The sequence below is a fragment of the Girardinichthys multiradiatus genome, chromosome 4 (genome assembly GCF_021462225.1).
Source record: "Girardinichthys multiradiatus isolate DD_20200921_A chromosome 4, DD_fGirMul_XY1, whole genome shotgun sequence".
Taxonomy (NCBI): Eukaryota; Metazoa; Chordata; class Actinopteri; order Cyprinodontiformes; family Goodeidae; genus Girardinichthys; species Girardinichthys multiradiatus.
This window is the reverse complement of record NC_061797.1, coordinates 9544271-9564006: the sequence shown is the minus strand read 5'-3', so window position 1 is coordinate 9564006 and position 19736 is coordinate 9544271. Positions and strand designations below refer to the sequence as shown.

General features: G+C 40.2%; 1 long non-coding RNA gene across 1 annotated transcript; it reads right to left on the bottom strand.

Annotated features, from left to right (window-relative positions):
* Nucleotides 1–10908: 10908 nt before the first annotated feature.
* LOC124866693 lies at nucleotides 10909–11365 on the bottom strand. Its single transcript, XR_007037884.1, has 2 exons — nucleotides 11047–11365; nucleotides 10909–10977 (listed from the first exon to the last, which is right to left on the bottom strand). It is a non-coding gene; the product is annotated as an uncharacterized LOC124866693 (long non-coding RNA).
* Nucleotides 11366–19736: the final 8371 nt, after the last annotated feature.

Sequence of the window (19736 nt, the reverse complement as noted above, 5' to 3'; positions counted from 1 at the left end):
CTTGTACAGCTTTGGTAAAAACATCCAAATTAACAATTGTTAATAAATTTTCTGAAAGTTCAATCTCTATAATACCAAATGTGTACTGAGTCAGGCTAAATACTGAAATTAAAAAGCATTATCTAAAGGTATACATAAATATAACTAGCCTAGTGCTGGTTGTCTCTCTGCCATTTTGTATGTCCTGCTTTGTGATTACAGGGGGTGTGCAGTAGCCTTTTCATCCAAACTAATTGGTGGAAATTCTTTTAAACACTGCCTGCTTGCCTCAGGTAGACATTACTTAAAGCTTAAGCAATTGACTATTTGCAGGACATCAGTGTGGCCCTGTGCACAATGCCCACTGAATTACTTCAGGGAAGTCTATTAATGAAGCGCAGCTTCCCGAGCAATCACAGTCTTTTTTGAAAAGGTTTTGATTACCTGTTTTTCAAGGTATGAAATCCATGATAAATTAGCAGTAAATGAGTTTCATTCACTCAAACTAAGATTCTTTCTTTCTTTCGCGCTGCATGCTGGGTGTTGGTGGTGATGGTGAGGCTGCACGTGGTGAGTCTGACAGAGTGGAAGAGTTGTCTCTAACAGTTTTTCTGACCTTTTATTTTTTTTATGTGTTGTTTTTTTTTAATATCCTTTATTTTGTACTGATTCTAAGTCTCGGAGTTGTTGGATTTTTTTTTTTAGCGCTTGTAGCGCTGTTTGTTTGCGGGGATGGCGTCTTTAGGGGCGCCGCCCCTCTCTTTAAGGAATGGGATTCGGATTCAACCTGACCCGTCAATCTCAGTTGAGACAGTTCTCCTGGCTGTAGGAGATATTGTCGGTCACATCAATTTAATTTATGCTTCAAGAATGAATAAGGGAGTAGTGGTTTTTTCGAAAGAAGAACGCTTTGTTACTCAGTTGATTGTTAGCGGGGTGACAATAGGCGGAGAATACCTGCAAGTGTCCCCGCTTGCAGTGCCGTCCACCCAGGTGGTTGTTTCGGGTGTGCCGCCCTTCATTCCGAATAACTTGCTGGAAAAAGAACTCCAACGTTTTGGAAAACTTGCTAGCGGTTTCAAAACTGTGGGTTTGGGATGTAAGGATGATAAACTAAAACATGTCCAATCTTTTAGGAGACAGGTGTTTATGTTTCTAAACTCTGCTTCACAAACGCTGGAAGTGTCTTTCAGAGTTAAATACGAGGAAGGATCTTATATGGTTTACGCGAGCACCGGAAACATGAAATATTTTGAGTGTGGGGATATCGGACATAAACGAGCCGCTTGTCCGGACAAAAACCCGACAAGGCAGGTTGAGATAAATCCAAATGGAGAAGCGTCGCTGGCTGCTGGTGTTCCTCCGGCTGCGGAGGGGGCGGTGCCTCCCCTGTCAACTGTCTCTGAGGCTGGGGAGGGAAGCAGCGATCTGGTTATACAGCCTGTTAAGAATGACCTTGAGAAAATTGGAATCGTTGTTCCAAAAGATTCCCTAATCTGTGGCAATTTTGATTTAGAAACAGATTCTACAGCTAACTCGAACCCTGGTGCTGCCGAGGCAGCGGTGCTGCCCGCTGGTGAGGGGGTAGGGGCCCAGCCTGCAGCTGAAGACGCACAGGTAGAAAATATGGAGTATGACAGTGATTCAGACAGCATTTCAATAGCAGATTCCCAAACATCCAGTGGTGATTTGTACACTTTGGATGAAATCAATGTTTTCCTTGATGAAACTTTTGGAAAACATGTTAAAGTTCTTGATTATTTTCCTGATGTGGAAAAATTTATCAAGAGCGCTCTCATGGTACAGAAAATAGTAGATTTTAAAATGGTAGATGAAAAGAAAAGGTTCCGGTTAAAAAAGCACATGACAAATGTCCGGAAACAGTATTTAGCAAACAAAGGAAAAGGTTCAAAACGGTTAAAAATATAGAAATGAGACTGATTATAATACACTGGGTGGTCTTATTTTTGCTGTTTCTGTCTGTTTTCCCTCTCTGTTTCTCCTGTATGAATAATATCAGGGTGGGATCATTAAACATCAATGGTGGGCGGGATCCACAGAAAAGGATGGTTAGTTTAGAGCTGATTTTTCAAAAGAAGCTTGATGTTGTGTTTTTACAAGAGACATACAGATCATGAAAATGAGGTAGAGTGGGGTATGAGTTGGAAAGGGAAATATTTTTTGTCTCATGGGACTAGGTCATCTGCTGGTGTAGCAATTTTATTTTCACCAAGACTGGATGCTAACATCATTTCCTGTATTGAGTTAATCCCAGGCAGGGTCCTGGGGATTAAAGTAGAGATAGAAAGTTTCTCCTTTTGCTTTATTAATGTTTATGCACCAAATCAGGGGGATAACAGGATGAAGACTTTTGAGAAAATATACAGTTTTTTGCAACAGTCTAATCAAAATGAGTGTATTGTGATGGGTGGGGAATGGAACTGCACTATTCATTTTATAATAGATAGAACAGGAGAAGAACCTCATTTTCCATCATCTGCTAAATTAGCTCAGGTGATATCAGAGCTTAATTTGGTTGATGCTTGGAGGATTAAACATCCGCAAGCTAAACAATATACTGGTCCTTCTCAAAATATTAGCATATTGTGATAAAGTTAATTATTTTCCATAATGTCATGATGAAAATTTAACATTCATATATTTTAGATTCATTGCACACTAACTGAAATATTTCAGGTCTTTTATTGTCTTAATACAGATGATTTTGGCATACAGCTCATGAAAACCCAAAATTCCTATCTCACAAAATTAGCATATTTCATCCGACCAATAAAAGAAAAGTGTTTTTAATACAAAAAACGTCAACCTTCAAATAATCATGTACATTTATGCACTCAATACTTGGTCGGGAATCCTTTGGCAGAAATGACTGCTTCAATGCGGCGTGGCATGGAGGCAATCAGCCTGTGGCACTGCTGAGGTCTTATGGAGGCCTAGGGTACTTCGATAGCGGCCTTTAGCTCATCCAGAGTGTTGGGTCTTGAGTCTCTCAACGTTCTCTTCACAATATCCCACAGATTCTCTATGGGGTTCAGCTCAGGAGAGTTGGCAGGCCAATTGAGCACAGTGATACCATGGTCAGTAAACCATTTACCAGTGGTTTTGGCACTGTGAGCAGGTGCCAGGTCGTGCTGAAAAATGAAATCTTCATCTCCATAAAGCTTTTCAGCAGATGGAAGCATGAAGTGCTCCAAAATCTCCTGATAGCTAGCTGCATTGACCCTGCCCTTGATAAAACACAGTGGACCAACACCAGCAGCTGACACAGCACCCCAGACCATCACTGACTGTGGGTACTTGACACTGGACGTCTGGCATTTTGGCATTTCCTTCTCCCCAGTCTTCCTCCAGACTCTGGCACCTTGATTTCTGAATGACATGCAGAATTTGCTTTCATCCGAAAAAAGTACTTTGGACCACTGAGCAACAGTCCAGTGCTGCTTCTCTGTAGCCCAGGTCAGGCGCTTCTGCCGCTGTTTCTGGTTCAAAAGTGGCTTGACCTGGGGAATGCGGCACCTGTAGCCCATTTCCTGCACACACCTGTGCACGGTGGCTCTGGATGTTTCTACTCCACACTCAGTCCACTGCTTCCGCAGGTCTCCCAAGGTCTGGAATCGGCCCTTCTCCACAGTCTTCCTCAGGGTCCGGTCACCTCTTCTCGTTGTGCACCGTTTTCTGCCACACTTTTTCCTTCCCACAGACTTCCCACTGAGGTGCCTTGATACAGCACTCTGGGAACAGCCTATTTGTACAGAAATTTCTTTCTGTGTCTTACCCTCTTGCTTGAGGGTTTCAATAGTGGCCTTCTGGACAGCAGTCAGGTCGGCAGTCTTACCCATGATTGGGGTTTTGAGTGATGAACCAGGCTGGGAGTTTTAAAGGCCTCAGGAATCTTTTGCAGGTGTTTAGAGTTAACTCGTTGATTCAGATGATTAGGTTCATAGCTCGTTTAGAGACCCTTTTAATGATATGCTAATTTTGTGAGATAGGAATTTTGGGTTTTCATGAGCTGTATGCCAAAATCATCTGTATTAAGACAATAAAAGACCTGAAATATTTCAGTTAGTGAGCAATGAATCTAAAATATATGAATGTTAAATTTTCATCATGACATTATGGAAAATAATGAACTTTATCACAATATGCTAATATTTTGAGAAGGACCTGTACATGGGTAAAAATGAAAGAGGGGACAGTGAGTGGGGCCAGGTTGGACAGATTTTATATTTCAGAAATTCATAGAAATAGACTATCCAACTGCCTAATTTATCCAGTTGGTTTTTCTGACCATCATTTAGTTTGTATGGATTTCCTTTTTTCAACCACTACTAGATGCAGATCTTATTGGCATTTCAATATAAAACTACTTCAAGACAGTTTTTTTTGCCAAAGTTTTAGTAATTTTTGGCAGATATGGAAGGCAAGAAAATCAGGTTTTACATCCTTAACTGACTGGTGGGAGGTTGGAAAGGCTCAGATAAGAGTTTTTTGTCAACAATACACAAGCCATTCTACAATTAAAATAAAAAATGTGATTCAGAATTTAGAAATTGAAATAACACAGTTAGAAAATGATGTAGTTACAGAAATGGCTAATAATGAACAGCTTAAACATAAGAAAGATCAGTTAAGTTGTTTCTTGCATGAAAGACTAAAGGGGCTTTAGTTCGGTCAAGGTTTGCTACTGTTAAGGATATGGATGCCACTACATCCTTCATTTTTAATTTGGAGAGAAATGTCAGCCAGACAAAGCAGATGATGTGTCTTCGGCTTCCAGATGGAACTCTGACCACTGATCCCACCATCATGAAGGAGCATGCAGTGACTTTCTATAGTGACCTTTTTAGACAGCAGGCCTGTAACAGCAGCTGTGTGGATGCTCTACTAGATGGTCTTCCTCAACTTTCTGCTGCAGATCAGGCAATTCTGGATGCTGAAGTTTCATTGGAAGAACTGACTGCTGCTGTTGGACAAATGGCTCCTGGCAAGACTCCAGGTCTAGATGGTTTGCCTGCAGATTTTTATAAAAATTTTTGGAGGCTGTTGGGAGAGGACTTGTGGGAGGTGCTCAAGGAGTGCACCTTGACAGGTATCTTGCCACCATCCTGCCGGAAAGCTGTTCTTTCCTTACTTCCAAAAAAAGGAGACTTGACTTTGTTGAAAAACTGGAGACCTGTTGCCCTCCTTTGTGTGGATTATAAATTATTTTCTAAAGTGCTTTCGAATAGGTTGAAGAACATTCTTGAATTTATCATACACAGAGATCAGTCATATTGCGTACCTGACAGATCTATCATGGATAATCTTTTTCTTTTAAGAGATTTGTTTGACATTTGTAAACTTTATGAAATTGATGTTGGTATTATTTCTTTAGATCAGGAAAAAGCCTTTGATAGGGTTGATTATTGTTTTCTTTTTTCAACATTAAGAGCTTTTGGATTTGGTGATGGGTTTATTTCTTTGTTGGGTTTATTGTATAATGAAGTGTTTTGTGTTATTAAAGTTGGGGGAGGATTAAGCTGTCCAGTTAAAGTTCAGAGAGGTATTAGACAAGGATGTCCCATATCGGGACAGTTGTATTCTATTGCAGTTGAACCTCTTTTACACAAACTGCGCTCTACACTAACTGGTGTAATTCTCCCAGGTTTGTCAAATTATCCAAGTTTAGTGGTTTCTGCTTATGCTGATGATATAAACATTTTAATAAAAAATCAGAATGATGTAATGGGTCTTCAACATTGTTTGGAACTTTATGAAAAAGCTTCTTCAGCTAAAGTGAACTGGGGAAAAAGCTCTGCCTTAAAAATTGGTCCATGGACTAATAATAATCTCCCTAAATTACCAGGTAATATTCATTGGGTTAACCAATGTTTAAAATTCTTGGGTGTTTTTTTGGGGACGGATACCTTTTTAGGAAAAAATTGGGAGGGTTTAATGGAGAGAGTGTGTGCCAGATTATCCAAATGGAAATGGCTGCTGCCTCAGCTGTCTTACAGGGGAAGGGTTTTGGTAGTTAATAACTTGGTTGCTTCGGCCCTCTGGCATAAACTGACAGTGTTAACACCACCATTATTTCTCATACAACATCTCCAAAGGACTCTAGTGGATTTTTTCTGATCTGGACGACATTGGGTGAGAGCTGCAGCCCTGTACCTACCAGTAGAAGAGGGAGGACAAGGACTCATAGATATAACCTCACGGATCACGGCTTTCAGGCTTCAGACAGCGCAGAAACTGTTATATGGTGTTGGATTACCATGGCTGGAGGTCTTCTTCTGAGGAAAGCAGGACGTATTGGATATGATAAACATCTCTTTTTGCTACAACAAAGATCCTTGGACTTAACTGGTCTTACTCCTTTTTATCAATCGGTATTAAATGCTTGGCAGATTCTCACCTTTGAGAGGAAGACTGATGCAACGCCAGGGATGTGGGTTTTTGAAGAACCTCTGTTTGAAAATAATTTCATTTCATCACAGCTGTTTTCATCTGTTACTTTAAGATCTAAGATGAGAGAAGCAGGCTGTGTGAAGCTGGGTCATCTGATGAAGTTGTCTGTGTCCAGTCTCACTGAGAGTCTTGATGTGCGATCTAACAGATTTGTGTTAAGATTGAAAGAGGAAACCTGCGCTTCTCTGCCAGACTCCATCAGAGGTTTTGTTGCTAATAGTACTTTATTTGACCAATGGGATGATGAGTATGAGTATGTGTTTCCTTCCCTGATTGTCTCTCCTGCAGTGGACCAATGGCAGGATGAGCCAGGAAAACTGATGTCTCTACAGGTTGCACCACTAGGTTGTTTTGAAGGCTTGGGGAAGAAAGTCTTGTACAATATCTGCGTGAAGGTTTTAAATTTACGGTTTCTGGCAGAGGTGAGGGTGTCAAAGTGGACTGAGTTTTTTGACACCAGCTCAACCCCAAGAGGCTGTTGGCGGTCCCTATACAAACCCCCTATTGAGAAACGGGTTGGTGACCTCCAATGGAGGATTGTGCATGGGGCCATAGCTACAAACAGGTATCTGGCACACCTTAATCCTGACATTAGTGTTGCCTGTCCTCATTGTTTGCAGGAGGAAACTTTGTGTCATATTTTTGTTGAATGTTCAAGATTGAATCCTCTTTTTGTTCTCTTGAATCATTTGTTTGGTGGGTTTGGTGTACAGTTTTCTAACTGTATTTTTATTTATGGTCCACGGTATTGTGCAAGAAAGAAAGCTATTTACATACTTTTAAATTTTATTTCTGGGATGGCAAAATTAGCAATATGGATATCAAGAAATAACAAAATTAATGGACATCAAACGAAAGACGTTTGTGTTTTATTTAAGCGACTAGTAGTTGCTCGTGTTCGTGTGGAATTTGAATTTTTTAAGTTGACAAAGAACATAGCTGTCTTTGTAAATAAGTGGGGTATTAATTATGTTTTGTGTTCAGTGGATGATGCATCTTTACTTTTTGCTTTTTGCTTTTTTTATTTAGAATGTTTTTTTTGTTTTATGGATTATTATTTTGTGTTTTTTTTATTGATGGTTAGAGTGTGAAATACAGTGTGAAATAAAGGTATTTTTAAACTCAAACTCTTTCTTTCTTTCTTTCTTTTTTAATTGTAAATAAATGTATATTTTTGAATAAATAAATAAACCACATCAAAAAGATATTAAACATTACAAACCTGAAAGAAAACTAACTTTGCAGAAGGCTTTAGAGCTTATGTGCAATTAACACAGCTTAGATTTACCTAATTTAAAGGTTTGCGGCAGGCATCACAGCTGCTATTTTTTAGGTCTGATCTAAACTCACCACCAACCTCTCACATTAGTTCATCTTTTTGCTGGTAGGTTGTCAGCTAGGTGAGGGTAATCTGTCAACAACTGGCTGTTTTCTTGATTCTCTTAACCTCCTGCGGGCCTTTAGATTGGCGCTGCTGTGATGTGATTGCTGGTAGGTCAGCCACCAGTGGCCTTGCTGAATTTCCAATTGTTCCACTGAGAAATTGCACATTTTTTCATGTCTGTTTAAATTTAATAGCAAAAATGATAACAGTCAGGTTAGTTTATTCATTATCATATATGCAGTAATGTGAAAAATGTCTCCTTTCAGATTTATTCAGTTTTCATTTTTTTTGGGTGACACATAATTGCAGGGATTGGGGTTTAATTTGGGGGTCTTAAATCTTGTTGATTATTAAAATTTGATGAAAACCACCTTCTTTAATTTTTTATTACATTTTTTAACTGCTGGTGCAACCCTTGACAGCAAAAAATGGTATCAAATATATTTCAGAAATGGCAGTGTAATGTCTGGAGTTTACATAAATGATGAATTAACATGTTTTCATCTCTTGTATAAGTTCATAATGAGTTTAGCCCAAGCAAGGAGATAGGGAGTATGAGTCTTAACAAAAAACAGATGTTAGACAGCTTCTAAGAGACACAATCCTTTGCCATAGCATTGTAAATCGTGAGGCTTCTTGTCAAGATGTTTGTCCGAGCAAGGAGCAGAGTTCTGACTGTGCCTGGAAGGATATGGTACAGAACCACGTGGGAAAGAAGTAAAAACATATTCGTTCACCAGCCTTGACTTGCAAATGAATTTAAGTGAGATCACATTTTTAATCTACAGGGTTCAACATCATGTTGGTCCATCCTTTGCAGCTATAAGAGCTTGAACTCTTCTGGGAAAGCTGCCCACAAGGTTTAGGAGCATGTTCATGGGAATTTCTGACAATTTTTCCAGAAGCACATTTGTTAAGTCATAGACTAATGTAGGATGAAAAGGCTGGGCTCTCAGTTTCTGCTCTAAATCATCCCAAAAGTGTTCCATTAGGTTGAGGTCAGGGCTCTGCGCAGGTCAGTCAAGCTCATCCACACCAAATTCTTTCATGTATGTCTTTACATACCTTGCTTTATGCAGAGTCATGTTGGAAGAGGGAGGAGTTATCTCCAAAATGTTCCCACAAAGTTGGGAGTATGGAATTGTCCAAAATCTCTTAGTATTCTGAAACATTAATAGTTACTTTCACTGGAACTAAGGGGCCAAGTCCAACCCCTGAAAAACAACCCCACTACATAATACCCTCTCCACCAAACGTTACACTTGGCACAATACAGTCAGTCGTACAGTTCTCCTGGCAACCACCAAACACAGACTCCATCCATCAGATGGAAAAGTGCGATTTATCACTCCAATGCCTCCACTGCTCTACAGTCCAGTAGTGGCATGCTTTACACCACTGCATCCGACACTATGCATTGTATTTGCTAATGTATGGCTTGGATGCAGCTACTTGGCCATGAAAGCCCATTTCAAAAAGCTATCTGTGCCACATGATATTTTGGAGGTTTGTATTAACTGTCTCTGCAGAAAGTCGGCTACCTCTGCACATTATGGCCCTGATCTTCAAAGATCCCAAATAGTGCCCACTTATTGCAAGTGGGCGTGTTGCAGGAAATTTTCAAAGATTGCACATGCAATGGATAACAGGTGCAAAAAAGGTGCAGATTGATCTATTTAAATGAGGAAGTTGCATGTGCTAGTGGGTAATACACTAGTGCCACATTCAGCCACTGACTAACATGCACACATTCATACGCAGATGGGTAAGCAATTTGAGGTTAAGTGCCTTGCCCAGGGGCACATTGACATGAGGCAGGAGGAAGCTGGAATCGAACCCAAAGTCCTCGCCAGACAACCACTCTTCTCAATGGACTTTGGCTGCTACTGCCCCAGCGGAACTAGAGAAAAAGCAAAAAGATCCTGTGGTGCATAAAACATGCAGGGGTTGTTGCGTTGCATCATTATGAATGATTAAGTTTCTGATTTTTTTCCTTCTGCTCTGTTCTGCTCCTGCTTTTCTGGACTGTTACAGTGTGTTAACAATTGTCGTCACTATTCACAGCAGCAGGTTTGTCATCGCAGCCTCTGTCCTGACAAGATTATCTCCCCTCTCTGTTCATTTGTGCAGGGCGCCTCAGAGTGTGTAATTGTGCATGCAGAAGGCTGGGTTTGAAGTTGTTCTGAGAGCAGATGCTTTATGTTTGTGGTCTGGACAAACCCAGTGAGGCAGAGACTACATTCTGTTTCGTCTTTAATCAAAATATTGGATTACAGGAGGCCAGAGCTTTGTCCAGGGTAGCATGTGCCCTCCGTCATCAGGCCATGGGGCAGCTGGTCAGTGTTGTGTCTAGGCTGACAACACCAAGGGAGCGCACACAGCATGTTAACTGTTGTGCTCAACGTAACTTACAATGATTGCATCTTAGGAATTGGCCAATCAATATTAACAATAAAAAAGGTTTGCTTTCCTTGAACTTTTAATTCTTTTCGGAGACTCACCGTGTTTACTTTTTCCTTTGAGATTATGTGTTCGAACAGTTCGGAGTTTATCATAAACAGCCACAATATTTAAGCTTGGATGAATATTAGTAACATAAAAATAGTTTGTTGTAGCAGTTGGCAATCTGTATATTATAACTTTGCCAATTTTTAAAGATAAAGATAATGATTATTTTCCAATGATTGAACTGAATTAGCTTGTTTTGCCAATATTTTAACAATACACATGTTTGATTGTTTAAATTGTTTTTTGGTGACACAAAATCCCTTTTCACTGTATAAAACCTCCCCTGACATATGTTCACATTTAAACAACGTAATCCAACTGATCCAACTCAGATTGCTCTGCAGTGACACAATGTTACTGTCAATAATGCAATTTGTTAAGTGACAAGGTTAAAGCATACAATTGTCATTTTCACCACATGGAAAAACTGCCTTATAATGGTGATTTTTCACCTGCTAAAAAGTGATGTTAGCATCCAGTTTGGAAATCAAGGATTTAATGTGCCTTATACTGTCATCGTTTTTAAGGCCGATTTGACCCACATGCAGAGAACACTCAAACAGAGAAACGTTTAAAGAATGTATTAACAATTTGGGAAATGTACAAGGAGCGAAGTTTCCAGGAAGGTTGTCTGACTGGAAGGGAAAACAACAAAGTGAGTTCAGATCGGGAAACAGACTTGCTAATTCTGTGGTTAGGCTTACTATTCGGGTGGGGCGATCCGCCAGGGGGGAGATGGCTGCGAGTCTGGGACAGTGAGGTAGTGCTGATTCCATTGGGGCTTCTTGATGATCCAGGAGGAACCGTAGGAGGGTGGACAGGGTTCGCTTAACCAGACAGATAGGTATCCAGGCCGGCCTGCTGCATGGAATGAATCCAGAGTCCAGACTGTGATCAGAGGTTTTCTTGAGATCTCCAATAAGGAGCAAGGCTGAGGTGCCTAAGACAAGGTAAACAGACTGTTAGTAAAACTCCTCATAAAACAATCACAAGATACAAGGTATATGGCCAGGGAGTACAACCACAAAGGGCAAAAACACTCAGGCGCAGAAGTGCAGGTGAGCCACCCTCATATAGTCCTCTGAACTGATGAGTCAATGAAGAACACCTGTCACACCTTCGGTCCTCCAGCTCCACGGCCCCTAGAGGTGGAAAAAAGAAGCAGCAGGCACGGAGACAACCAGACTCTGACATATACTGTCTTTTTTTTCTTTTCTATTAATCATATAATCAACATCACAGTGCTTCTCTGGCAGATGATCAGTTATGTGCACACTCCTGCATGATAAGATTGGTGCTTCATCAGCAGATGATCTCGCTAACAGCGATGGTGAGCTGGAATGATCCAGATGCAAGAAACAAGTGTTGCAAGGAGTTTTATCATAGGAGATATGTCATGGCTTCTTTTTGTAATTGGCTCCAAATTAAACCTTAATTCTTATTATGACACATGTACTGAAGATTCTCTCTCTCTCCGTCATCTCTCATTCTATCTTTGCCTCCTTCTCGCTTCAGTGACAACAGACATTTTTGCGTCCCAGTTAGTATCTCCATTTCAAATGTGCTAAATATAGATGCAAAAAAAGTACCTGTAATCTGTTTTAGGTTTGATGAATTGCATTGCGGGTGTAAACAGGTTTGCGCATGGTTTGGTACACGCAAAGCTTTTGAAAATTAGTCCCTTTGTGCATCAGCATCTGCTGCCCCTGCTCTGTCAGTTTACTTGGCGTACCATTTCGTGGCTGAGTTGATGTCGCTCCTAACCTCTTCCATTTTCTTATAATACTGCTGACAGTTGACAGTGAGTGAGGAAACTTCATGACTGGACTTGTTGGACAGGTGGCATCCTATCACAGTAACACGCTGGAATTCACTGAGCTGCTGAGAATGACTCATTCTTTCGCAAATATTTGTAGGAACAGTATGCATGCCGAGGTGCTTGATTTTATACATCTGTGGCCATCGAAGTGAGTACTACACCTGATTTCAAATACTTGGATGAGAGCGAATACTTTTGGCAATATAGTGTAGATATTGGGGAATGCCAAATAATGGAAAGTATGTGTGTGCGCTCTCTGAAAGGTATATAAAAAGGGGCTATGTGCATAGTTCTGGGGGAAGCCTTCTACAATTGGCTTTGACCCCCCCTTCCGGATCTCATGCATTGATTCATAATTTGTGATGAGCCTGATAAAAAAACAAAAAAACAATTTTATTGCACTTTAGACCAACACATTTGCATTTATTACACTTCCCATTATCACAGACACATCCACGAACACCATGGATGGGGGGCTGTGATCGAGGTGTGCGGCGGGAGCCAGAGGACCACGATAGAAGCACCTGTGCCAGGTCAGCTGGGACTGGAAGTGTGGGGATTACCTGAGGATCTCTGACTGCAAAGCAGTCCCAGATTATCACAATGCCAACACCTTTGACAATCAGTGTGATGCTCTTTTTCTGAAATGCTGTGCCAGTTTTAAGCCAGAAATAAGTAGATGAGGTTTGCAGTTCTTTAGATGTTTTGGGTTCTTGTTTGGTGACCTCCTGGATGAGTCATTGATATGTTGTTAGAACAATTTTGGTAGGCCAGCCAGTCTTAAGAACATTCAGCACTGTCACATGTTTTCTCCATATTTGGATTAAGGTTCTCACTGTGGTTCAGTGAAATTCCAAAGCTTTAGAAATGACTTTGAAACCCTTTAAAGAATGACATTTGTCAATTACGTTTCTCATCTGTCCTCAAGTGTCTTTAGATCAGGGTATGAAGTGTTGATTTTTTAAGTGTTTTTAGCCTACTTCATGTTTCAGACAGCTCCTATGTAACAAAATTCTTGATTGCACAGGTCTGGCAGTAAAGAGTCCTATCTATCTTTTGCAACCCTGAAACGAAGAAGGTTATTTGTCATCATATAGATTTATGCTGTCACTTAGGGACATTTCTATCACTTTAAGGTGTTAATGTTCCAGCTCCAGCCCTGAGCAGGCAATACCTCAGAGACCCTCAGCCTTTCTCTTTTTCATTCTCCTCTGTTTTGTATTTCTCCCCTCTACCGTCGACAAGTGAAACAGTAATGATTGCTACTGCTTCAAAGGGCATGTGTTGTAACAGCGTTGAAACAAAATGGGACCTGTTTGGTTGTGTGTAGGTACCTGAAGTGGCTGTCTTTGGTGATAAGCTTGTGACAGCTTGGGCAGCAACGTAAATGTTGCTTTTTTTCTTGAGTCGGAGATTAACACTCGATCGGTTCAGTTTGACAGGTGCTAAAGCATTTTATGAAAGTACCTGGAGTAGCAAAATAACTCTTTAATGAATTTACTTCTTACAATTGCTGGACTAATTTTCACCTCTAGTCAGTTTGTTTAATATTAGTACCTAAATACAGCAACATGGCAATTGGATCAGTGAAGTTAGAATCTTAAACAATTTACCCAGACATTAAGCATGAGAAGGCCCAATAAAAATATACTTTAAACCTCTATGCTACTGGTGTTCTGTTGGTGTCAGATACATTTCTGCCTGAAGAGTTTTCGTTATTCACCTCCCCCACTTGAAAGCTGGGAAACATGGAAACCAGACAAGCTGAATCTTTATGGGACGCAGACTGAAACAGTATTTCCATTTATGTATCACACTACAGTCTTCTGAAAAATATTATTTATGCCTTCCAAAGTCCAATATGAATGAAAACGCATGTAGGAAGAAGAAATAGACTGCTGGAAACTCTGAATTAGGTTCCTGTCCTCGATATTCAAGGTGAATATTATTTTCCTTTTTAAAAAGAAAGTGCAAGCATCACACCCACCCCAGAATGAGGCTTTAAAGTTTCAACTTGGACAGAATAAAACAGTAGCTTGCAATATTTTGTCAAACTGCGATTAGAAATTTCTATGTTTTATGTGACAAAGTAACACCCGTAAAGTGGAAGGGCTTTAAATGTTTTACAAACTACAATATAAAAAATGTGGCATGAATTTGTACTCCACCTCTTTAATTTATTACCCCTAAATAAAATCCAGTCCAAGAAAATGTTTTAGGAAGTCTTGTAATTGGTAACTAGTGTCCACCCATGTGTAATTTATTGTCATTAAAAATAAAGATGTTTTGTGTAGAACCCAGAGGTCTGTTAGAGAAGCACAGCACCATGAAGACCAAGGAACAAGGACAGCAGACAGGTGGTTAAATTTAAAGCAGAGTTAGATTATAAAACAATATCAAAGCTTTGTAAATTTCTCAGAGCGTATGTTACAACCGCAAACTTACATGTTTTTTCACCTATAAAGACACACCAGTGGCACGTAGAGAATTAATCACAGAAGAAGCCAGAACTCTATAATTACTCTGGAGGAGCTACAGAGATCCACAGATCATGCACTCTGCAACTCCATTGGGTAGTCCAGTTGGCAGTGTATCACAAGTCATGTAGGGGACAAAGCAAGTATTTTCAAAATGGTGTTTTGATCAGATAAGACCAAAATTAAATTTGCCATTACATGCAAAACTCTATGTGTGGAGAAAAATGAACCCTTCTCAAAGACACCATCTTCACGTAGCCTGAAGACTTCAGCTGTTAATGCAGTGAAAGGTGGTTCTAGGCGTTGATTCATGGGGGCTGGAAAAAATGCACGCCACACTGTTCAGGTTTTGATTACAAGAAAAATAGAAAGTGTATGTGATTTTTCTTCCGCCTTACAAATACAGGTCCTTCTCAAAATATTAGCATATTGTGATAAAGTTCATTATTTTCCATAATGTCATGATGAAAATTTAACATTCATATATTTTAGATTCATTGCACACTAACTGAAATATTTCAGGTCTTTTATTGTCTTAATACGGATGATTTTGGCATACAGCTCATGAAAACCCAAAATTCCTATCTCAGAAAATTAGCATATCATTAAAAGGGTCTCTAAACGAGCTATGAACCTAATCATCTGAATCAACGAGTTAACTCTAAACACCTGCAAAAGATTCCCGAGGCCTTTAAAACTCCCAGCCTGGTTCATCACTCAAAACCCCAATCATGGGTAAGACTGCCGACCTGACTGCTGTCCAGAAGGCCACTATTGACACCCTCAAGCAAGAGGGTAAGACACAGAAAGAAATTTCTGAACGAATAGGCTGTTCCCAGAGTGCTGTATCAAGGCACCTCAGTGGGAAGTCTGTGGGAAGGAAAAAGTGTGGCAGAAAACGCTGCACAACGAGAAGAGGTGACCGGACCCTGAGGAAGATTGTGGAGAAGGGCCGATTCCAGACCTTGGGGGACCTGCGGAAGCAGTGGACTGAGTCTGGAGTAGAAACATCCTGAGCCACCGTGCACAGGCGTGTGCAGGAAATGGGCTACAGGTGCCGCATTCCCCAGGTCAAGCCACTTTTGAACCAGAAACAGCGGCAGAAGCGCCTGACCTGGGCTACAGAGAAGCAGCACTGGACTGTTGCTCAGTGGTCCAAAGTACTTTTTTCGGATGAAAGCAAATTCTGCATGTCATTCAGAAATCAAGGTGCCAGAGTCTGGAGGAAGACTGGGGAGAAGGAACTGCCAAAATGCCAGAAGTCCAGTGTCAAGTACCCACAGTCAGTGATGGTCTGGGGTGCCGTGTCAGCTGCTGGTGTTGGTCCACTGTGTTTTATCAAGGGCAGGGTCAATGCAGCTAGCTATCAGGAGATTTTGGAGCACTTCATGCTTCCATCTGCTGAAAAGCTTTATGGAGATGAAGATTTCATTTTTCAGCACGACCTGGCACCTGCTCACAGTGCCAAAACCACTGGTAAATGGTTTACTGACCATGGTATCACTCTGCTCAATTGGCCTGCCAACTCTCCTGACCTGAACCCCATAGAGAATCTGTGGGATATTGTGAAGAGAACGTTGAGAGACTCAAGACCCAACACTCTGGATGAGCTAAAGGCCGCTATCGAAGCATCCTGGGCCTCCATAAGACCTCAGCAGTGCCACAGGCTGATTGCCTCCATGCCACGCCGCATTGAAGCAGTCATTTCTGCAAAAGGATTCCCGACCAAGTATTGAGTGCATAACTGTACATGATTATTTGAAGGTTGACGTTTTTTGTATTAAAAATACTTTTCTTTTATTGGTCGGATGAAATATGCTAATTTTGTGAGATAGGAATTTTGGGTTTTCATGAGCTGTATGCCAAAATCATCCGTATTAAGACAATAAAAGACCCGAAATATTTCAGTTAGTGTGCAATGAATCTAAAATAAATGAATGTTAAATTTTCATCATGACATTATGGAAAATAATGAACTTTATCACAATATGCTAATATTTTGAGAAGGACCTATATACACCAAGGTGTGGTCTATGATATTAGCACACTGAAGTTTGTAGTTCTACATTGACACAATATGGAAAATTTCAAGTCCTATGAACACTTTAGCAAAGCACTGTGGAGGCAGTATTTTTTACACACTCTCTTCACTTTAAATCTTAGGTATGCACATACAGTTTGAAACAAATGCATATCTTTACACTGAAATACAGATAGCTTTCATTGTAACAGCAATGACCCACATGCATCACTTTCAGTTTTATAAATGTCAGGGTACTGCTGCAGAGGGAGACGTAAAAAACCGTCATTTCATTTGACAAAGAAAACCAGAAAGGTGTTTTGTTGGAGAAAAGGCTCAAACATCTATAAAAACTGCAATTCATTTATTTTGAGGCTGACTTTTCCTTTCTGACAGAATGCAGTTTATTTGGAGCTATTGTTCCTTTCGTTACACCCTATTGGGTCACAACTTGATGTGAATTACTTTCTTTTTCTATTGAAAGAAAAAAAAAAGCATTTAATTGATTTGTACCATATAGAATGTGTGTTTCTATACACTATTTGATCACCTACTTTTTATTGTGTACTTTTTTACCGAAGATTCAAAGGTGGAACACATCAATGAGTGTTATAATCCATCGATCAGGCAGAACATTATTGAGGACATTAGAACATGGCTCTTTGCATTTCAATGCAGTAGTCGTTGGCAAGTTTTGGTGGTGATGCTATTTCTTCAGGGTATCCAACAAATAACATCACTGTAAAGTTAATATTTATTTGTTCAAGCCATTTCCCTTTTTGTTTTAGTCACTTTGTTCTGTAATGCTAGAGCAATTAAACAAAAACAGTTGGATTTTACATCTTTAGGAAACACAGTTTAAAATCTATTAGTATGGCTTAAAAGGGACATATCATGGTTTTAAATCCTTCCTTTTCAAATTTAAATCATTTAGTTGAGGTCTATATAAAGTGGAACTGCAATGCTTTGGTCTGAACTCCTTGTTATTGTAGATCCACAGGCTCCTCTTTTACCTTTTCTGAGGTGCGTCTGAAAGCAACTCGTTTTGTTGCCGTCTCTTTAAATGCTGTTGAGGCGCTTCACGCCCTGGCACCCTCCAGGTCAAAGAGCGCTTGACTTTAACCCTTTTGGCCATTTTTGTTGTTTGATAACAGAGATACAATTATCTAGCGGTACAGAAACAAGACAAAAACAGCAAAAACAATGCAAAACTGTTTATGTAATAATACTATTCAAAACATGCAGTACGGTTCTGTCCTCAAGGAGCTAAAAGCAGCACCCAGCACTAACATAAGCAGAAGGTACAATGCTACTGCTATCAAAACAATGACCAGGACTTCATATCAACACACAATAAATTCATGTCTATAATAAAGTTTGTTGTCATTTTGCCGTTATTTGCAGCCTACCACTTTGGTGTGTTTGTCGTTTCCATACACAGAAGGAAGTGACCCCTTAATCACATAAAGTGTTTTGGTAAGTTTCTTGATACTGGTAGAGGTTGCTGAAGAACCAGTCCTTTAAGTGCTTGGTGCTAACACAGAGGAATTTCCCCACTGATGTAGGAACATTTCCATGAAAAATAAAATGTAACCAGGTACTTTGAAGAGGTTGTGATGCTGGGGGATGGTGTAATGATTTGTGTGGGTTAATACACCGAACAAATTAACATTTTGATTTATCTACTTGCAGATTTGGCATTCTTGAGATTGGACTACAAAAATGCAGCGTTTAATAAATTTCGGAAACGCGAAATTGGTTAGTTGAAATAGTGTTACCTTGTTTAGCTGTTCCACAGCAAATACTGTGATGTAATAGTTCAAAAGACAATAGAGAACAGAGAGAACTGAACGAACTGAAAGATATGACCCAAATTAAATATAAAGATATCTATGCAGCACCTGGAGAGATTAAATTCAACATCTCTGCACTCCCACACACTCCAAGTCCTCAACCAAATGTTTTTAAGGGCTAAAAAAATGGATTTTGCATTATATGTCCTCTTTAAAATACTCAGCATGCAAAATGCTAAATGGCCTGCACTTGCATGGTGCCTTATCTAGGACCCCAAAGCGCTTTACACTACAATCAGTCATCCACCCATTCATACACAAATTCACACACTGACAGTGGTAGGCTACATTCTAGCTGCCCTGAGGCAGACTGACATGAGTGGGGCTGCCATACAATCGGTGCCACCAGGCCCTCTGACCACCATCAGCAAAGGATTCAATAAGGTGTCTTCAACATTCTTCAGAGATTGTTCATGTTTGCATGATACAACACAGTTGCTACAGATGTTTTGGCCATACATCCATGATTCAAATCTTCTGGTCCACCACACCCCATAAGTTGGATTGAAATCTGGTGTCTATGGAAGCCCCAAAGTAAACTGAACTCATTTTCATATTTAAGAAACCAGTTTTAGATTATTTGAGCTTTGTGACATGGCAGTAACCATCAGAGTATGGTACACTGTAGTCATAAAGGGATGGACATGGTCAGCAGCAATACTCACATAGGCTATGGTGCTTAAACAGTGCTCAGTTATTCATAAGAGGCTCAAAGGGTCCCAGGAATATATTTCCCACACCACCACCAGCCTGACCATTTAATACAAGGCAGGATGGAGCCATGCTTTTATGTTGTTTATGCCAAATTCTTCCCCTACTATCTGAGTGTCATAGCTGAAATCTTGAGTCACTGGACCAGGCAATATTTTTCCAGTCTGTTATTGCCCAATTTTGGTGAGCCTGCGTAAATTGGTACCTCAGTTTCCTGTTCTTAGCAGACAGGAGAGACAGATGGTAGTCTAACCCATCTCCTTCAAGGTTCCTGCATAACTTGGCTTTTACAAGTGTTTATTTGATTCTGTGTTGCCTTTCTATCATTTTAAACCAATCTGCCCATTCCCATCTGACCTTTGATATCAACAAGGCAGTTTTTTCCACACAACTGCCAATTTTAGAATATTTAGACCTGAAATCCCCTGTCTGTCCTATTCTTAAGCTGGGTTGGACTTTTAGGATTTCTTTTTCCTCATGTCTAGATACCTAAGTGCATTAAGACGTGATTGGC